The 21,966-nt window shown below is 40.7% G+C and overlaps 1 protein-coding gene across 7 annotated transcripts in view; it reads right to left on the bottom strand.

Moving 5' to 3' along the window:
• Positions 1-21,966, bottom strand: part of rbms3 (RNA binding motif, single stranded interacting protein) — a 434,538-nt gene that overhangs the window by 68,748 nt on the left and 343,824 nt on the right. The gene's annotated exons all lie outside the window — the stretch shown is intronic.

Below are 21,966 nucleotides of genomic sequence, written 5' to 3'. Positions count from 1 at the left end.
AAGATGACCTACACCGCTATAAAGTACCTTCTCAAAGGGCACTTTCTCACGCTTGGGCTGCAGGTGAGCACTGACAAAGGCCGCATTAGATTCAGGTAGATGAGATAGCATAAAAAAAAATCTGAAGAAAGGAATTCTCAGGGAAAGCAGAAAGTTGGGAAGTGGGTGAGGGAGCATGAGAAAGCAGCGGCTTTCTTGGCTGGGGACCAGAGGGTCTTGATAGAGTCTGTCCCCCTTTTTCAGTCTGAGTCAACGAGATCAGAATCTCTTAAGAGGCTGAGAGTCGAGATGAGAGAAGGGACGGGAGACCGTTGTATGAAGCCAATAGATATGTTTAATTACTGAGGGTGAAAAGCTAAAACAAAAATGAAGAAGACAGAGAAAGGGATAATGGAGATATAACAGCAAAGACTGTGAGGAAGAGGAAAAACCGACACATCACAAAGAAAAATATCTGATGTTAAGGTGAAAGAAATGCAATATTCTACAATTGCAATACCTTAAATTATTTCCAAAAAATGAAGCAAAGGGTAATTGTAACCATACAGCTCCTTTTAGAATAGTTACATCACCATCGATCTGCAGATGTCACTATTTGTCTTATATTATTCCAGAGGCAGCAAACGTCTGCATCCCGATACACCCCGATCTATATAACCCCAAAGGTTCAAACCTCAAAAAATGTCAATGATGAAGAGCTCTCATGAAGATCAAGAGGAATCAACATACAACACTGATTTGGGCACATTGTTGTTGTTATTTCAGAACTTAGATTTTTTGGCAAAAAGAAAAAAAAAACTTGCCATTTAGTTATACCTCCAGTTGTATAATACCACAATGTAAAATGTTCCACGTATAAATCTATTATAAATGAGTTACACTTTCTTAAATGTAAAAAATATTGAACTTTTGATGTTCTAAGGTTTTTAGATTATAAAAATTAATATAAGAAGATAAGATAAAATTAATGCTCAGAATGATACTCTTGCCATAAAGTTCATCATTTCACCTTTGTCACACTATTGCATATCTTCAATTTGTAATATTCAATTTAATGCCCATTAAAGAAATGCTGCATTGAGTACATAATGCTCTAGCATCCCTTTCCAAAGCAACTAATACACATTTAATTTACTTAATTTATTTATTCACATAAGTGTCACATAGCTATTTAACGGTCTAATAATAATGTTACCTTATCTCATGATACATTATGCTTACATTCTGTCTGCAATTATGAAGGTGTACTTCAAGCATTTGGTACATTGACATTGCCAAATGCTTGAAGTGTCGGGATTTCGCACTAACTCTTCAAATAATCACTCGACTTCTCAGAGGTACTGTGTGTAGAGCATTAAGATACAAGTCCAAGAGGTTCAGGGGATGTATGGCATATAAAAACCAGCAATGTTGTGTTTTTATGTGCCATATACATGTAAAATACAACTTTGAAACTCACATAAGAAACTATTTCCTTTGTCTCTGGCCCTTCACTACGAACACCTTTGCTTGTTAACGCAAATAGCAAATCGGTCAATAACATGGCAGCAGATCAATGAATTTATTCATGTATGAGGTGAAGATAACTCACTTACATAACCAATGGATCTCAATGGACACAACCTCTTGAAAAATATGGGCTACCGGAAGGAGCGATGTCAACAGTTTAGTCTGACGGTGGTGCAATCATTTTCCATTCTAAGCACAGTCTGGGTCAGTAAATAGTGTTGGTGTGTTCGTCCATTCATGACCACAGTGTACCCATCTTCTGATGGCTACCTTCAGCAGGGTATTGCAATATGTCACAAAGCTCAAATCATCTCACATTGGTTTCTTGAGTTTCTTGAACACGACAATGAGATCACTTTCCTCCAACTGGCCTTCACAGTCATCAGCTCTCAAGTCAAGAGAGAACCTAAGGGATGTGGTTAAATGGAAGAACCACACTGTGGATCTGCAGCCAACAACATGTGTAGCAGCTGCATGACACGTTGATAAGAATCTGAGGAATTTTCCTGACAACTTGTTGAATCTATGACATGAAGAATCACGTCAGTTCTGAAGGCAAAAGAAGATGAAACCTGTTACAAGCACAGCATACCCGGTGATGTGGCTGATCAGCTTACGTAACAAGGTGCATATAACAGAACTTTTCGTATTGCAAAAATGCTCTTCATTCCTTCCCATTTGGACGCAAGTAGAAAGTGTTTTGTGATACTCCAACATGCTCTAGGAAAAACAGACACACGAAGCCTCAAAGCCCACGCAGAAAACAAGCCTCTTCAGACTCCCACCCACTGCTGCACCTGGTGGCCTACAGGAGCAACCTGACAACCCTCCTGTCATCGCATTCACATTTCAGGCCTGGCAGCTCATAATGTGGCCGCTCTGTGGCACGACACAAGGCAAAGGGCGGGGCTGACTGCTGGAGATAATTTAATTGGACCTTTCACCGAACAAAGCTGGTGAGAAGCAAATTGTTGACGCTTTAATCTTTGCCACCTTTAGCCTTTTTTTGCAGAGGCTAAAGGTGACTGGATCCCAATAATAAAAGCACTGCGTGATATTACCACAGAGAAAGAAGTTTTGTTCGGTTTAAAAGCAATCCTGTTGAGGGTAACCAACTGAAGTGCGGTGGCAGGTGATTTTTTCCAGTTCAGTGAAAGATGTAAGCCTCAACAAGCTCACATGTCAGAACTGCACCTGCCGCTCAAGGCTACGACTAATTATGTTTCTGCCCTCGTTTTAGTTTCTAGGATACTAATGAAAACATTAGCGTTCTAACATATGTGTTAATGCAGCTCTGGGCTTTTACAATGGAGTCAAACATGAACAAAAACATCCCCCATGAGAAATTAACAACTAAGTGTGTTCGTTTGCGTCTCTAGGTTTTATTGTGGGATTAAACTTTTCAGAGTCAGCTCAGGAGTATGTGGCAACAAAAGGGAGAGTGCGGAGGGCCTCCGGAAAAAAAAAAAAGAAAAGAAAACACAATAGCTCCTCCAAAACTCTCTTCTGGCACTCTGGGAGATAATTAGCTATTGGAGAAATTTACAGAATCTGACACAGAGCAGGCTGACCTTCCCTGTGTGACTATATTCCCAGTTCCCACAGCGGACTGGCCAATTTGTTTAAGACTCAAGCCCAAGATCAACAGCTTCACACCACCCCACCCACTCTGTGAACACATTCACCCCTACGTTGCCCTGACACACACACACACACTCTCACACATATACACCCTTTTTCTGCCTTTAAACTCTCTCTCTACCAACTATTAAACACATTCCCAAACAGAAACACACAAAACCTACTACCGCACAAAACACAGAGTCATCATTGGAAGAGCTCAGACTGAACTAGGGCACTATGTTGCTGATATTGTGCCTTCAGCAGAAAACTTTCAAGTGGAACACATTTCGCCTTATAATTTGACAAAATAGAAGTGCAATAGCGGGGTGTTTAAAACTTGTTATGGGCCAATTTTGTTCCCATTTAATGATGTTAAATCATTGGAGAAAGATGTGAAGTACTTTTGGTTGGAGGTCAACAACTGCTGCTAACAAGGTCTTCCATGGGAACCTCTAATTGTTTTTCATGAGGGTTGCCTTAGGAACCTGTAAATAAATTAATGAGGACTGAGCACAAACATGCACGTTGGCATCTAAGCTGTGGTGAACACACTGCAAGACTAATCGCAGTCGGTGTGTACACAAAAGAGTTCAAAGTGTTTTGTATTTACATCCACTTACCTTTTTTACAATTTGTCACTCTTTTCGTCACCACAAATGTCAATGTATTTTTTGTGTTGTTTTTCTTTAATGTGACAGGGCAACACAAAATAATAAATAATTGGGAAAAAGGAAACCTGTTTGACATGTTTTAATTTAGAAAACTTAAACTCTGGAAAGTATTTGTATTGAGCCACTTTACCCCAGGGCTCACAGTAAATGTGGTGCAGTTACGGTTGTGGCGCCGCGAGGATGTGTCCACTCACAACAGTTGCATATTGTTGCATTTCCGGTTACCGAGATCGTGCGGTGCTGCAAAAAAAATCCGTAAGAAGGAAGATTGAATGGACGGCGCAGCGGTTACTGGATCAAGCTCCTGAATTTCACGAGCTAAACAGGAAACGTGGGGCGCTAGACAGGATAAAGTTCAGGTGAATTTCAGAATCACCGCACCGACTTAGGTAGCTTGACTAGTGTAAACAAAAAGGCGACACAGAAAAACAAGGAAACAGAGGGGCTTTCTGAGGCTGAAATAGGACATTTAATCGCATGGACAACCGGGTCTTGCCCTAAAAATGTATACCATGGCTGTTTTTTTAATCATTTATGAGGGATAACTACAGAAAGGACCACATGAACTTCTGTTCTCGGCAGTGCCATTTCCGCAACTGGAGTCGCAGCTGGCCTAGGAGCAGTGTGAGTCGGGGTTTGCGGAAAACCAGAACTGGATCAGGACCTCAATTCACACCACATTCAATGTGAGCAAGGTGTTACTTACCTGGGTTAAAGTGTTACTCGGATGCTCAGAAATAAATCCTAGAGCAAGGAATTAAAGTCACCAGATAAGCAAATAATGTCCAACTGTCCCATTGCTTTCTCTCAGTCTCACTATAGCCCCTTTCTGAAGACCAAGGAACCAACCAGAGAAGTCAGGGGTTAAGATACAAAGAATATCCCAGGCTTTGAACGTTTCACAATATTCTACTCATTCATTTCGTTCTTAAGCTCCACTTATTTGGAACAAAGTCCCAGAAGACTATAAAAGTGCTGAAACTCTGAGTTCCTTTAAATCAAGGTTAAAAACCCATTTGTTTAGAGTTGCCTTTAAATGTTAATGTTGAAGTTTGTCTTCTAACTTCTCTTATATCTTAACCTGCTGCTACTATTCCACTGCAAAGTGCCTTCCTCCCTCTGTAATGTGTTCCTTATTCTTTTTTTTTTTGTTTGTGTACAGTACTTTGAATTGTCGTTACTAAAAAGTGCTTTATAAATAAGCTTGCCTTACATTGCCTTGCCTCTGAATGGAAAAGGGTTTGCTACAAATGCCAACATACCAAGACATAACCTAAACTGACATGCCGAGTAAAGAAAGCGATAACTAGACATGCAGCATAGAGGCCCACCCCTCTGGTAGAACTGTAAGGAGCAACAGTTCAGGTGTAAAAGGGTGTGAACAGGACAAATATTTGCTATGCCCTTCAAAAACTCTGGTCTTTATTTCCGTGAAGACTATTGTCGCGATTTCATAGAACCGGTTCTTGTCTTATTGCAGCCAAGGTAGGGTACACATCTCACTTATGTCGGATGAGGCATATTCAACACATATCAAGTATGATATCTGAAGCACGTTGCCACCATCTAGTGGTTGTTATGCCCAATTACACCACTAATGTGCTCGATAAACCCTTAACAACTTTTTAATGCTTTGTTTCCAACAACAAGTTCATTTTGGCGGTAAAGGGTTAAAGAAGAGCGGAGCAAAGCTTCTGCAGTTTGCAAAAAGTAATACAGGGGACACAGCAAGCATGTGGAGGACGGTTATCTGGTTAAATGGACTCAATATGAAAGTTTGGATGATGCAATAAAAAAAATGGAGGATGCAAAAGAGTTGAGACTAAGTTAGAGGTTCCCCTTCCTGCAGGAACACAATCCTAAACATGCAGACAGATCTACAATGGAATGGCTTAGATCAAAAGCTCTTTTTGTGTTAGAATGTCCCAGTCAATGTCCAGACCAAAATCTAACTGAGTGCCTGTGGCAAGGCTTAAGAATTGATGTTACCAAATGCTCTTAATCCAGTCTGACTGAGCCAGAGCTATTTTGCAATACTTTCAGTCTTTAGATATGCACAGCTGGTAGAGAGCTGACCCAAAATAGTTGGAGCTCTAATTGCAGCTAAAAGGTTCTACAAAGTGAGGGTTCAGAAAGGCCGAATACAAATTCATGGTACGCTTTTATTTTTGTATGTCCAAATGTTGTAAACCATATATCCGTTTGCTTTTACTTTGCATTTATGATGCGCTTACACGTCAGATAATGTCCTCACAAAATACATTGTAGCTTGTAGTTGTTACAACAGGAACGATGAAAAGCTTTGCAAGACGCTAAAAAGAGTGCAATGAGATAGTCACGGCTTTCTGCCCATCAAGGAACAAAACCACACAGTAAAATTAACCACAAAGTATGCGCAGATATATTTCTCCCAAAGAAAGCGCAATGATAATGGAAACGTATTGTACATTTCCCTTGCTGGCACAGGCTGCAGCAGTAATTATTGCTGTTGTTTCCTTTTGGGCCGACATCTGGTCAAAAGCAGTACTTTTCTCCTTGGCTCTGGTAGATAAAGGGATAATATGCTCTGAATTGTCTCACAAAAGGCCAACAGAATACCATCTTGATCCATGAATGCAAATCAGCACACGTATTATAACGCATCACTTGAGGCGCCGCAAATTCGCTCGCACGCTCTGAATAGGACTGGACATCTGCTTGGCCTGAATGGTGAAATCAATGCAGGAGTGCCCCAGATCTGCAGAGAAGATGAATTCAAGTTTTTCATTCTTTTTGGTGTTGTGGCGCAAAGAAACGACGAGCTTTTCAACCTCGTGACAGTTACAACAAGGCCTCTCACAAGTGTTTGAAGTCAAACCGGGCTGGGCTTACTTCGATCTTCAAGTGTCCGGAGTTAAAAAAAAAAAAAAAAAAAAAAGGGGCAAACAGAGAAAACTCTCTATAGCTGCTTCCACCAAAACATGTCAGTCTAAGCAGCTACAGTGAAAAGAGGCTTTCAGTTTTTCAATCACTTTAGTTATAGAGTACTACTGGTGCCTAGTTAGATGTGTGATGAGTTAAGTGACTGTGAAAAGTCCTCGGCTATCTCGCTGCGTTTTGCTGCAAGGACATATTTAGTGAGATCATGAAAAAAAGTGGGAAAGGAGACATTACTTTATTGGAATTCTGCTGGGCTCTGACGCTGCTTGAGGGGATCTCTAATTGGATCAACAACTGTCCGATTCCCATCAGCCGGATTGACCTGTTTGCCCAGACTAAGGAGAATTTATCTTAGGGGTAACGGAGAGAATAAGAGTGAGATGGAGGCTGAGAGAGGAAGACTAAAACAAAGTGCAGTGGACAGTCTGGAGCAGCCAGATAAAAACAAGGGAAAAACAGGGATTATGGTAAGGATATGTCAGGTGAGGATTACGGAATCAAAACCAAAGCAGCGCTGAAAGTACGCCGACATTTTTTCCGAGTCAGACAAACAAGCTCAGTGTGGCTGCCAACGAGAAAAAGCAGGAGGCAGCAGCTTTTCCTACAGGGAGGGCTTTGACGGATCCCAGTCGATAGCGCTCACAACTGCTACACTGGCTTCACATCCTTCAGCATGAAAATGAAGACAGTCTGCCAGCCGTTTTGCTGACAGGGACGGCACGCACGGCTCAATGACACGGACCAATAAATGGAGCCGGCGCTGGCAGGGAAGCGGCAGGGAGAGAGGGTGATAGATGGAAAGACGGATACGGTGTCATAGACGGACAAAGACGGGAAGAGACTTTGACAGAAATGGACAGGACGGGAGGGATGGCGACAGATTCACAGAGGGTATAAGTGACAGGTAAAGTCCAGTTCCCCCCCCCCCCGTTTTCTGATCCATACCGTCAAGCTCATCTACATGAGCATGACGACCAAAGGGAGAAGGATGCCAACGTCTCTTTGCATGCATTTGTTACACATGCTCCACGGCTATTGATCACCTCTTGGACCAGGCTTTTTTTTCACAGAGGGCTCATGCAGGAGGCTGGATAGCTCAGGCCTGAGATCATATTATGGATTACTGGAGGGAAAATGCAGGAAAGAGCCCTGGATGCGGGGGGCAGAAAAGTCTGATCGATGAGCTATTGCACACTTAACAAGAGTAATGTTATGTGGGGAGTCTCTGACATGCTAATCCATCTTTCACTCTTCCTTTATTGCATTTCTGTTTTTTTTCTATCTATCTATGCCAAAGTATTCACACCTCCAGGCTTTTCTCGGAGCGCAGCGTGCGAGCAGTACCCCGGTTTCTTATATCTAAAGCAGCCGAACAGCCCCAAACTAAAGCAAAATACATTTTATTTGGATTTTCGTGATTGACCAATAAAGCAGTGAATAACTCTGAAGCTGTATGAAAATTATACCGGATTTTCAAGGGCCCAAACAAATAATAACTGAAAAGTGTGGCATATAGTTGTATTATGCCTCCTTCACACTAATACTATATTTTTTGGACTATAAGGCACACTTAAATCCTGAAATCTTCTCAAAAATTGAAGGTGCGCCTTATAATCATGTGTGCTTTATATATGATTAAAGTTGTGCTTACTGACGGATTTTATGTGGTACAATATGCTCAAAATTCTGTTAAAATGTGTAAGTACGACTTTGGTAAGCATCAAAACCGCTCCTCTCAATGGATATTCAGAGCATTACACTGTGTCACTACCTGATCAGACCCCTGAGCAGTCTACAAAACTGGCTGACTGTAATGTCAAAACTAGAAGTGCATTCATGTAAGGAAGCTCCACATACTCAGGCGTAGTTCACTCCACGGAGGTCCACGCATACTTGAGGCGTACTCTGCGCAGACTCCACGGATACAGGTACGTGTCACATTATAAACTGCTTGGAGGCAGGAAGTCTTTACATCAAGCTGTTTTATATGTGACACTGAACTTGATACACTGAGCTGCTCCAAGCAGGCGGTCTCCAGGATGCGCGGCATCACAGTCCCTCTCTGTTCTCACTGACAGGTGGGAGTCTGCTGGAAAAGAAACGGCTCTAGGTGCTCAGCTAGCCAATCGCAAATTTTACCATCCGTTCCGCCTCTTCGTCCCACTGATGTGGGAATTGTAGGAATTTGCCACAAGAAATGAAGGCAACAGTACACTCGACTATGAAGGGTAAAACGTCCGCGGAGAGCCAGTGCATAGGCCCCTAAGCTCACAGTATGCCGGAGTATGTGGGAGCCTTAAGGCATCCAATGCCTGGAGTACGTGCAAGCAACAATAAACCTAGTAAGTTAATTCAATATAAAATCTAAGTTTATTTTGGCCTTATGTTAGACAGGGCAGTGTAGCACAACTACTCTGTCCTCCCGACAGAGACGGATAGCTCTCCCTCTCAGGACAGAGCTGTGTACGTGAAGGGGCGGAGTGATAGAACACACTTGGGAAGAGTATTTGGTGTGTCTTAAAATCCGGTGCGCCTGATGGTCCGAAAAACACGGTACTCAATACAATACTGTCCAGTACAACTTATTGACTTCAGACAGGGCCAGTAGGGCATTAATCACAGAAACAGGCAAGAGGGCCATGGTTACTCTGGAGGAGCTGCAGATATCTCCCAGCTCAGGTCAGACAATCTATCAACAGGACAACTGTTAGCGACGCACGCCACAAATGTGGCCTTTAAGAGTGCCCAGAAGAACACAATTGTTAAAAGAAAGCTGTAAAAATCCCTTTGGACTGCAAAATCCATGCAGAGGAACCCCAGTGCAAGAAGGAGACCTGGTCAGATGGGATCAAAATGTAACACTATGGGATACACGCTAACATGCTATGTGTTTTAGTAAACCAATGTTGCACATCAGCCTTAACACCCCATCCCCATAGCAAAACTTGATCATAGCAACATCATACTGTAGGGATTCTTGCCGTCAGTTGAACAGATTGATTTGAGTTGACGGCGAGATGGATTGAGCTCGATACAGACCATTTTAGGACAAACCTGATGGAGGCTGGATTTTTTAGATTTCAACTTATCAAAAAAAAGAAATTTCACAAAACTTTCAGTTCACAGTTATGCACTAAATTGTGTTTATCACCGAAAAAAATACCAATAAATTACATTGTCTGTCTGTCTGTCTGTCTGTCTGTCTGTCCACATTTGCCATGACAAAATGATGGATGACGTGGGCTCCATGTGTCTGGCTTTCAGCTAGTCCAAAACAGAGCCTAAATTGGCAGAGGGTTTCTTCTGGGAACTGGAAGACTTCAATATGCTCTCATGCAGACATAATAAGGGAAAAATCAATGACTTAATATCACTGACAGACAAAAACTGTCTGCTTAAAGAAGAGGTGTAATTATTTTAGCAGGAATATAATTGCACATTCAATTCCCGACTCATGAGTTAATGTGCTCTTAAACAAAATTTAAATACTGTAACTGCAGTCTAGTGTCAAGCGGGCAGAGAGTCTCCGACTGCCAGCCAACCCGTGGGATACCGGCTCTTAAATGAGATCTTCGCTTTCAGCTAAATCAGCTAATTCCAGTGTTTCAGACACTAACATTGCCATGGGGATTAGACAAATAACTAAAAACACCAGAGCAGGCAAAGGGGAGTGTGAGTAAGTGGAATTTCTTGTACACTGGGTTTGCCAAACGCAATAAATGGTTCGCAACCCGGCATCCATATATTAAAATAACATTTGCACAAGCCGACAACCTTCACCGCATTCACTCCAAATGGCTGGGTTTGAGTGTTGCTGCGTCCAGCAGACAGTGGCGATGCTGAAGTGGCAGCCACAGATGTTTCTAATGATAAAGCCACAGATGCAGCTCCACGCTGCCAACATCTCTGGAGCTGCAGTAGGTCTCAATATCACAAGCTGCTTTATATAGCTGCCCAAGATGGCAATTACAGCACAAGTGGCTGCACTGTGGTTAGTTCAAAATTGAATGATGGGAAGAGACCGAGAACAGTGTTTGCAAAAAGAGGCTTCCAAAAAGATCCTAAATAAATAAATACCCTAAAGATTGCAGGACAGTAAAATCACATATGAATTCAACAGCTAATGAGGGGAAATGAGTTGAATCAAAGCAAAAAAGGTAAAACCTGCTCATTAATTTTACTATATTTTATATTATCATATTTTATAATATTTATTTATATTGTACTTTACAATATGTTTCACAGTTTTTATGTATTGGTAATCATGCTCTTGATAAATTAATCTAATATGTAATTTAATGATAAGTTATTCTGTGAACCATATATTATTATATGAATTCTTTACATTTCCTTTCATTTCCATTGATTGTCACGCTTATTCTAGGACGGCTGACACTTCATAAATATGACTCTTCAAAAAGCATTCAAAAATAATACTATGGCAAATTCTAAAAGGGTTTATTTACAGTAAATGATGTGTAAATGGTAAAAACTTACAATTGCAGCAACATCATTAGTACTCAAGTGTTGATGATGGGTCCTTTTCATACCCAAACAGGTCAGCTACAAAAGAGAAAGGTCAATCCTGGGGATGACGTTATCAATTCTTATTGGGAAAGAAATTTGTAAGATGAGATTTGTGAAAAAAGGGATTTCCATGACTCCATACTATATCTAAAGTTTTATTTGGAAACAGACAAAAACATCATAAGGCAACATACACTTATGCATTGGAGGATTTTTTTTCACTTCATTTTGATTGTTATAACTTCTATTGAGCTTTATTTGATCACCTCCAAATGCAAACAAAAAAATGCAAACTCTGCTGATAGATGCTAGAATCCAGCTCTAAATCTTCCAGAAAATAGAGTCAAGAAATGCTTCACATAAGCGATCATAGAGCCAATAGTGACTGTAGATTCCCTCCAGAAACTTCTGTCAATGGTCTCATGAAAAAGAATTACATTATTCAACAGATATGCTTAGAAAAATACTTTGGCAAATAAGCTTTGAGGAAATGGCTTTCAGCCCAAGCTGTTTGCCTAAATATGCTCTCACCAGGTTGCAAAAATGCCATTATGGAGATAACCTACTTTAATCTCCAAAATGTCAGTTTGGAAATAAATGGGTCAAATTTTGGTGACGAGCGTTCGGTCATTTATCTTAGGTTCCACTTTTTCAATTCCTCTATTTGGGTTTTATTGATTTCATGGAAACGTCTGTTAATTTTAGTAATTCAGTCGAGTTGTGTCCTTTTTTCTTAGAACTCTGTAAAGCAACCACATATTTTCTCTTTGTTCAAGGGCCATTCAGAACCACCCTCTCATTTCTAAGCTCACCTATTGGCACTTACTAACCACCCTTCCCTGCACATATGCTCTTTGGGTTCCCACCCTTTGTTATCCCACTGTTTTGTATTAACCTTTGGTTTAAAGGGCGGTGGAAGACATGATGCCGTAGGAAAATAAATGATCTAAAAGTTTGTGTTTCTTTGCATTTAACAGTGCAGCATACAGTTTGATTACCACATAAAACCATTCTAGAACCACGACAGGCTCTCACTCACCAGGTACACTGCACATGTGCCCCAAGTAAAAGCTGCCGCAGTGACCCAATAACAACACCACTAAATCTTGAACTACAGTAAGCAAACAATTAACACCCCTGCAGGAATATGGGATGGAAAATGCAAAAGTAAAACTAGCATGGTCTAGTAAAAACTAGTAAAAAAAAAAATCATGACTTTGCATCTGATTAATTAGATAATCATTACTGTGGGCACATATAGAGCTTTTATCTTCAGTTTTTATCACATTGTTTCATTTACTGCAACACTTTGATATTTTCCGTAAGTGTAGAGGTGTTATAAACAAAACTGATTACTATTATTATGAAATGAAGAAATAGAATGAGATGGTGACGTCACAGAAAAGCAACGTACCTAGTCATAATGCAGCAGGACAGTGTAAATATCATCCCAACACTTCATAATCCACAAAATCTCTTTCACTTGCTTGTGTTTAGACCCAGACAACACTCATGAAGGGCAGCATAAGGCAAAACAGGAAAGCAGAGTGACAGCAGCTTTTGAGGTTCTTGTGTGTTTTTTTTCATGTTGACTCTCACACAACTGTCACACAATTGTATTTCTGCCTTTCAATTCAATGGCATAGGCGACATGACATCATATTACCTTGCATTTGAAGATGTGGCATTCACGGTGAGATCTACAGATAAGCCAGCCTGCAAAGGGGTTTTCGGACAGTTCTAGACAAAAACTGCACAGAAAATCCAAGTCGTATATGGGAAAAACCGCTACAAAATTCACAGTGATAAAGGTATCGCGGCCGTGTTCGAAAGCATGCAGACCTGTTGCGTGGAGCAGGAATTGCCTCACTTGTTGTTGCTTCTGCTACTTCAGCTCTCTTGGCTGAGGAGATACACGACTGAGTACGACGATTTAAAATGTACCAAAAAACGATAACAGCCTGCCGAGCCATATGTGCTACTCACTAAATGTGCATGACAGGTAATTGCAGTCCAACGGCATAAATTTTATGCTTGGGGTATGTTAATTTACCGTTCTCAAACAGCTTCGAGCTCATCAAAGAGATTATCATCAAAAAGACACATTAAGTGTTCCTATCAAAACATGGCTTGTTAAACTGAGCATACAAAGACGGGCAACACATTCCAGCTTGTTAGGGACTTTGGAAAGAAAACGAGATCCGCAGTCGATTTAACATGGATGAATTACAATGTTAATTCATTACTAAACCCCCCCAAAAAAAGTCATTCATTCGCTCTTGTTGACCTTCTGGTGTTAAACTAGTTATAGCCTGCGGCGCTATCCTTTCATGGCAAACAGTTCCGGCTGTGTCAGAGGGACCGAAGAGTGGCTGCTGCTGGACATAGCCTGTGGGGGTTGACTTGTGCTCCCACTGTCTGTGTCACTGCCTGTGTGGGAAGACGGCGAAGCTTGCTCTGTCCCTGTTAGCGCGGCATTATAGCGCTGCCAACGCCTCCAGTGACCCGTGAAACCACCCATCTATAGAGATGAATCACACAGGTCGACGCTTTGTAATTCAGCAAAACGGCCCATCCGCCGGACCCGAAGCAAATGTTTCTCTGCAAATATGACACGGCAGTCACCATAAGTCAGTTTTAAGGGCAAAAAAAAGTATGCAGGAGTTTCACTGAGGCCTGATCATGCTTTTCGATCAAATGTTCAAAATCAAGGTTGATTGAGCGGCCCAGAGCAGCTTTAGAAAGTTTTCTAGAGCCTACAACAAACGATTGCGCAACATATTGGAGGTGCCACTGCGAACACAGAACTAAAAATAAGTAAAACTTTCTTAAAATTAGTGTATCTGGCCTTGATTTGAGCAGGTAAATAAGATGATCTGCCAATAAAATAAGATTTTTGCACTTAAAATGGGAACAATTCATCTCTATCATCTTATTTCAAGTGCAGGATGTCTAATTATCTTAGTTTAGGGTTCAAAATACTAATCCCATTGGCAGATGATATTATTTACCTGCTCAAATCAAGGACAAAAACATTATGTTTAAGAACATTTTGCTTATTTTTAGATCCATTTTTGCAGTGTATAATGTTGTGAATTTTTTTTAAGTCAATGTTCAAGTGATGTTTAAGTCAATAATCTGATATTTCACATGACATCTCTTCTTGAAAATCTAGATCTGTACATTTTAATATCAGGCAGATATTTAAATTCAAATAATGTGATTGGATAGCAACCAACTGTCCGAATCGCCCTGAGAAGATCCAATGTCTGAAACTTGTCATTTGCTTGTTTAAAGAAAACGTATTTTAGCTATGAAATCCAACAACTACACTGAGACAGAGACGGACATGGTTGTTTTGATCACCGGCTAGCCATGCAAGTCGGAACCGCTTTGTAACACAAACAATGGCTGAAGTGTCTGTTAACGAAATTTCCACTATAAGAGCTTCCAGTAACAATGTAATGGACAGAAAAGAAAATGAAATTACAGCGCCATAAATGAATTATCAATAAAGAGCCCTCAATACTGTATCTGAAGGAGGATCAATATGCCAGAGGCACGGCTGCAGTGTAAACCCGGGGCTGAGGGCAGGGCTGTAACTACGGGAGCAGCTGTATCGATAATGTCACCGAGCGTGATTGACGATCAATTCTACTAGTGACGTTGATTTATGATCAATGTAGGCAGAGCACCCGACCAATAGGGGGAAAGGTAAGGAGGTGGGAGGGTGTATGTGTGTGTGTGTGTGTGTGGGGATTCCATATTGTGCCCTTCACTGTAATGAATCGGGGATCAATGAAGGGTGGCGTCGTGGCTGATTAGGGATCAGCGGAGTTTGTGGCAGAGGGAGGCGGCTACGTGTGAGAAGATTTAGGTGGCTGCGTTCAGAGCGGCGCGTCTGAGCCAAGCAGAGCTGCTGAGACTGTAATTAAACATGTGCTGAAAGAAGCTTTCCACTGCAGGTGCAGCTCTCTCTGTGCGCTTTCACAAAAAACACACACTACTGCACACAAAAAATACGTTGTGTGCAATCGAACCTACTGTAGGCGCGATCCAAGCCAGCTTCTGAAGAATCTGCAAGATTTTCCGCCAGTTCGTCCAGGTCACGCTGACAAGACTCTCACTGACCTCTGCGCGCACACCTTCAGTGTTTTTTCTACAGCTTAAGGAATGACTGGAACTTTTAGGCTTTTGCTTTTAGCCTCAAAGAGAGCAACTTTATGAAGACGGCGGCGACTTAAAAGATGTTCTCCATGTGCATGTGTGGATCTTCTCCTGATGCCTTCTTGAAACATAGCTGCCTAACATACAGCCACCTTTTTAATGCTTTTGTCCTCAGAATTTGTAGAGGGAAACAACACAGGCGCCTTCCTCCAACACCAGCAGAACCAGCAACAAGCCGAAACAACCTCTTGTCCCAAGCCAATGCAGTCTCTAAATCTTAAAAAAAGCAATAATGTTATTATGATCCACTATGGTTTATTGTTCAAAAAATGCTTGTTTGAATGCCCAGGAATAGATGCAAAGGCATGTCGAGGGTCATTTCTTTAATTTTGCTCATTTAGAAATTTGGTAGAGCTTATTGAACAACCCAAATTGAGTTAATTTTAGTACAAAAGTACAAATTATGCGTTTCCAAAAAAAGTAAAAAACAAAGCAACTGGACTTGTTTTCCGTAGTTGAAGACGTTTCACTTCCTCGCCAGGAAGCTTTCTCAATTCAAAAAGTCTGGAGTAATGTGGAGTACCATAAATTATGTGCTACACTTGGAAAATTCGACTCCTCATTTTGGCGGATAGAATGAAGACATGTTGGGAACCTTGACTGTGCAGCAATCCCAGCAGGGAGAAAGTATTCTAGTATCTGCAAAGACCAATTGTTTGTTTTTCTCTCTCATAAGTTCAAAGAATAGGACAGATCGTTGCCTCTTAATGCAATGATCGACACCTCTCTGTCAAACGTGTGCTAACTCAGATCGCGTCCAGTGAGTGACAGAACCAGAAGAGAAGCTATTTCCTGGCCAAATCAGAACCAGGCCTGATCAACTCAATGCTTCTCTGTGCATATTATTATTTATTTACATCTGCCAACTTTTGCTTGAAATCCTTGGAAACGTTTATATGCTTTTCATGATGTGTTGCAGTCTCTCATTCCTTTACCTCAGAGGCCCCCCCTTGCATTGCGCCAAGACATAACCCCTCCATACTCGCCAAGTACTTACCCTTTGATGCTAATGTGCTTAGCATAGCATTCATACATTATACACCCCCGAGTTGCTTTATGCAGATTGTTTGAACAATAGAAACAAACAATTTAGATGCAGTATCTCCTGGTTAAACAATGCTAAGTTACTTGCTGTTGTTAACTGTTAATGGCTGTACGAAGGCCTTTATGAAAAAGCTGCATGGAGTTCATTCTTAGTGAATGGCTAACTTTATTTACTAGTGTAAGGCCAGTTTGAAGAGGACAAAAGTGGAAGTATGTGAATGGTGACAAAATCAGATTAAACCTAAACGCCTAGAGTTGGGGGCACTTGACATTACATATGAAGTTTCCACTTGAAACGCTGCGGAACTAAGCAGAAAGTTCCCTCGCATCAACCCAAGCCTGTAATGCTACGCAACCAGTTTCAGGACTTTAGAAAAGCGACAGCTAGGCCCAACGTTAGATGCGTACCGCAGACGTCTCGTGCTCGGTCTGAAAGATCTGCAAAATGTGAACTTCAAACGGTGCGTCAGACATCCCCCGAGCCTCATGATTCATTCATTTCCTGGGTCTTAGCTTTGTTCTCAAGCAGTCATGACACTAAATCTTCTGCTGTCATTAAAAAAAGAAACCCCTCCTAATGAAGTAATGTATTTTCACTATGCACAAAATGCTCATTGTCTTTTGTTGTTTTTCATTCATGTTGTAAAGATGCAAAATGTTGAAATGTTTTATAACATTTTTGATTTTTCTAATGAAAGTCAGATGATTAAACAAAATACATAGTCCCACTGTAATATTTTAGACAGTATAAGTTATGTCCTTATTATTACGGCATGTTTATTGTTAACAGAATTAGTTTTGACTGAGAGTCCAGTAAGGTTAAACAAGGACCATACTTCACTTATTTCCTGTCTCTGAAGACTACCGTTTTCCTCCAAATGTTCTGTTTCCACCCACTCCCACTCCCTAAAAAGCAACATTAAACTGCAAGCAGTTTGAAGCGCATTCCTCTTTTTACAAGGAAAAAAAAAAAGATCCAGACAAAACGGCTTCTGCAGATATGCTCTTCGTCCCTTGAGATGGCAATCTGAGGGCAATAACCAGGTAAGAAAGGTTGACCTGTGCAGAACAACTTTGTGTGAGTCCTTGCCTAAACATCTCAGACATGATGAAAGGCTTTGTTTTTTCCCTGTGCGCCTTAATGGGCTGCAATCAATGCAGGAGGGCCGCGTGTTTCCCTCACATGTCCCAACCCCTGGGGATACACAGGGAGGCTGTGCGGGACGGGAAAGATATCGACAACATCGATATCACCGGGGTTTAAAAGCAGCAGCGCTCTGAAGGTAAGTCCTTATTTAAAGTTGCGGGCGACTGTCAGGACTCTGCTAATGCAGCATCAAGGACAGATGTGCAGTGTAACTGAGCCAAGGCCAACAGAACAGGCGCTAAATTAGCAGTTAGATATAAAAGGAATATTGCTTTTCAGCCAGAATTTAGCTGAATGACGTCAGGAATGTGGAGCAACAACACCCCTGGAAAACAAAAAAAACAAAAAAACCAGCGAGCACACCGGCATGCAGAGTCTCGTCTGTCACCGGCGACAATGAGCCCACCAGCCGCCACGATGTGCAGCCTAATTGGGAGAGCTGATGAGGTCTGATGAGGCCGGTACTTATTGAATTCCCCGGCCTGTTATTTAGATAATGCAGGAGAGGAGCGGCCTCCCCTCGTCTTTCCCCACTCTCATCCATTCACTGTCCCGGCAGGAGGCGGCTGCCTAATCTGCTCTTGTTTATAACGGCAGTTCAACCTGAGAGGACTTGGACATGGTTTCCCTCTTGCTAGCACAAATCTAACACTTCCCCGCTGTTGATTTTACCTCATAATGTGTCTCCTGGATGGGTTAGCAGGATTCCCAACGCCCGGCTCACACACACACACATTTCTCTTATTCTGAGAAGACGGGTGAGGGGTATTGGTTTTTACCAAAGCAATTACCCCAACCTCAAATAAGAGGCTCTTTAGCAAGACTTACAATGTGTGTGTAAAGACGAAAAAGAGAAGGTGTAGAAAAAAAAAGGGGTCGAAGAAAGAACATTAGACCCTAACAGGAAGTTTAGGAGCAGATGGCCGAATAGCAGGACAACAAACTTTGGAGATGGGAACTGTGATGCCAAGAATGCCTCTCAGTATGGTACAGGACATCATACTGTATCAGGGGCTGATGAACACCCCGTTATGAATCTCTGCTGCTTTAAACGGCCTCAGATGAGACATATTAAAAAACAAGATTTCAGTTTGTGCCATTTTCAGCTTCAGATTTACTTTATTTACTTTTTTAAGTTTCTTCTGTCTGATGCACACATCAGATTTCTTACACTGAAGGACACTGGAGTCTCTACTATCACAACTCTGAATGCGCAGGACTATAAAAGGAGTCCAAATATCTTGAACACATTTGTTCTAAAGTGGTTACAGCATCATACCGTAATGCATACTGGCACAATGTAATGAATCACAGTTGCCATCACAATATCAGTGTGTGCGCAATATCGCCACATTGGGTAGGTTATTTGATTTGTGGGTAACATACAAATTATGTACATTTCCAGTTGGATGGACTTTTATCGACACATGATTGTGAAATGTATATAAAAAAAAATCATAGGAAAATTTGCAGTTGTACGTTTTGAGAAAAAGAAAGAACAAAATTGGCTGGTCAGTTCTCCTTTGTCACTTCCTGCTTTTCCCTTTCTTCATATTTTTAAATGGTTCCTGATGTAATTTATCAATGATTTTTGTACCAATCATTGACTCTTACACACTTTAGAATTGTTTTGAGCCTCTACGAACAACCAATGATTTAGAGTACTTTTCAGCAACCTACTTGTAGTGTACTGTCAAGAAATGTGCTTATGTGCCTCCATTGCACATGATCTACCAGGAAAAGGTCAACTTTCCGAAATGAGAATCCCACACCTAATAGAAACAGCCAAACCTATAGATAAGATTTAATTACTTTTAGAATGTTTTTAATGACATATTTTATTAAAAATAACAAAATAATTAAAGTGTTGATGCAAAAATTGAATGGATAGGTAATAGGCTGACATAGGGAATAGGGGTACATATAGGTGAAGGGGTAATTTGACCCAGAGCTGTTTATAGTTCACTGTACTATTACAATGCTTTGAGACTTTTCCTATCGTTTTGTAGCACAAGCAGAAGCAAGTGTCAGTGAACTGATTTCTTTTTAATTGCAAGCCTGGAGTTAGTGGCACAATTTCTGCCAGTGTTTCTTGGCAATTGGGATTGAAAGTCAGCGATGCCAATTTTTTTGTTATTGTGGTGCATTTTTATGGAAGCAATGTAGAACGCTCTAGGATGAAGAACACACCATGAGGTTATTCCTTAGGTGAAAATTGACTATAAAATATAAAAAATAAGGTAACAATAAAAAAGGCCAGTGTCCCAGAGATACTGTGTTCACATTCCTTGTTACTTGTTATGATTCCATTATTTTAAAATACAATGCTTCAAGTCATTTGATAATACTGTATTAATTACTCGGTTATACTGACATTGACAGGGGTTTGCATGGAAGGTTGGAAAATATCATTTTATTTTCCAATATCTTTAATAGGGACACAGGTTTCCAGATACAAATTCTCAAAGAGCCTGTAAATATATCCAGAAGTTTCCATTTTATAGGAGTCAGGATCAGTACGGAGATATTAGACCTTCAAAAACTATAATCAAATTAACCTTTGTGGGAATTGTGCATTTGTTTCATTATGTAGCAACACTACATGATAAAAGTCAAAACAGAAAATGAATTAATATGCTATGCTTATAAGTACATAAGCATAGTAAAAAGGAGCAAAAAAAAGGAAATGTGGTGAAGGGGTGAATTAGCTGGGACCTGCTTCCTCGCTGCCTGCTGTAGTTACAGTAATGTGTAGAACACAAAAGGCCATTTTACAGAGGTCAGTTGTTGTGGCCTTATAGATTAGGGAACATATTGACAAATGGGGGGCCATTATAGCTGAAACATTTAAAAGCGTACCCTGTGAAGGTACATCCTGGAGTTCACCAGGGGCGCGGTGAATCAATATAAACTCGACGTGGAAATCAGCTGTATATTCCTTGATCTCCAAGGCCATTTGCTTTGCTGTCTGAAATTGGATATGCTCCGACAGCATCCTCCTCGCGTATCCTTCACCGCGTGGAGCCCTGCTGCTCGCAACTCAAATAAGAGATCTCGGAGAATTGATCTGGATGCGTCTGTGGCAAGATTGTGTCTCGTGCTGAAAAACAGCAATAACTGGCTCAAGATGATTCATAAATCTTCATGTTCATGTGTAAGAGGATAAAAAGGGGAGTTGCTGAATGAGATAACCTTGTCGTAGTATTTTCCTCCGATCTCAGACTGCTGCTGAATGAAGATCATCAATTCAAAACGTCTTCAAATGTTAGTAAAGGCCACTTGCTGAGAAATATTATAACTGTTTACTGAAGGCATAATTTAGAGTTGCTGGAGGGAAGAAATGATGACGTTCGATTTGCATTAGAACTGAGCAAAATAAAATCTCAATGTATTTCCCTACCTTGTCACTTTTAAATTTCTGCAGTATTTCCCCCCCACTGAATTTGGAAACAAAATGTGTCCCTCTTTGGGTTTCAGATGATTAACGTCCATTCTAAGGTTGTTAATCCAACTTATAGTCATCACCATTCCAATACGATCTCAGAACCCCATCTGATGCTGGCGTCCATCTTGGATCCATTATTGGCCCGAGGCTATGGATCCATCCTGTAATCCAGACGGCCTGGCTCATTGTTGCCGCAGGTTGTGTTCTGACTGATTGTACTCTGCCAATGTTTTGCACACTTGGATAATATATGAAAGAATTTCATAAATTTTATATAAACAGATGTTTTGCCCCACACCCCCTTCCTCTCACAGTGGTAGTTCAGACTTAATAGCCCTGCAGCTGATAAGAACGTAAAAATGGAGATGAAAGAATAATTTTGAGATTTATAGAGCATTCGATGTCGTAAATATAACTATAATTGAAGATACAGGCCAAAACAGCTGCATAGATAGATAGATAGATAGATAGATAGATAGATAGATAGATAGATAGATAGATAGATAGATAGATAGATAGATAGATAGATAGATAGATAGATAGATAGATAGATAGATAGATAGATAGATAGATAGATAGATAGATAGATAGATAGATAGATAGATAGATAGATAGATAGATAGATAGATAGATAGATCACAAATAAGACAAAATCTAGATTGCAGCTTTCCTTCTTCAAGTAACAATTATTGTATGTTAAAGTCATTGTCTGACAATAAAACAAATTACAGAACGTGAAGCACTGTTTCTCACAGTGACCTGAAATGACTTCTGGTTAAGGAAAAAAGAAATCTACATGAACTTTAGCTTTCCTTTGGTTTGGAAAGAACAATTGGACTGGGGTTCCTGGGTGC

Source organism: Fundulus heteroclitus, chromosome 13 (assembly GCF_011125445.2).
Source record: "Fundulus heteroclitus isolate FHET01 chromosome 13, MU-UCD_Fhet_4.1, whole genome shotgun sequence".
In the NCBI taxonomy this organism is placed as follows: Eukaryota; Metazoa; Chordata; class Actinopteri; order Cyprinodontiformes; family Fundulidae; genus Fundulus; species Fundulus heteroclitus.
This window is presented reverse-complemented; position numbering and strand designations above follow the sequence as displayed.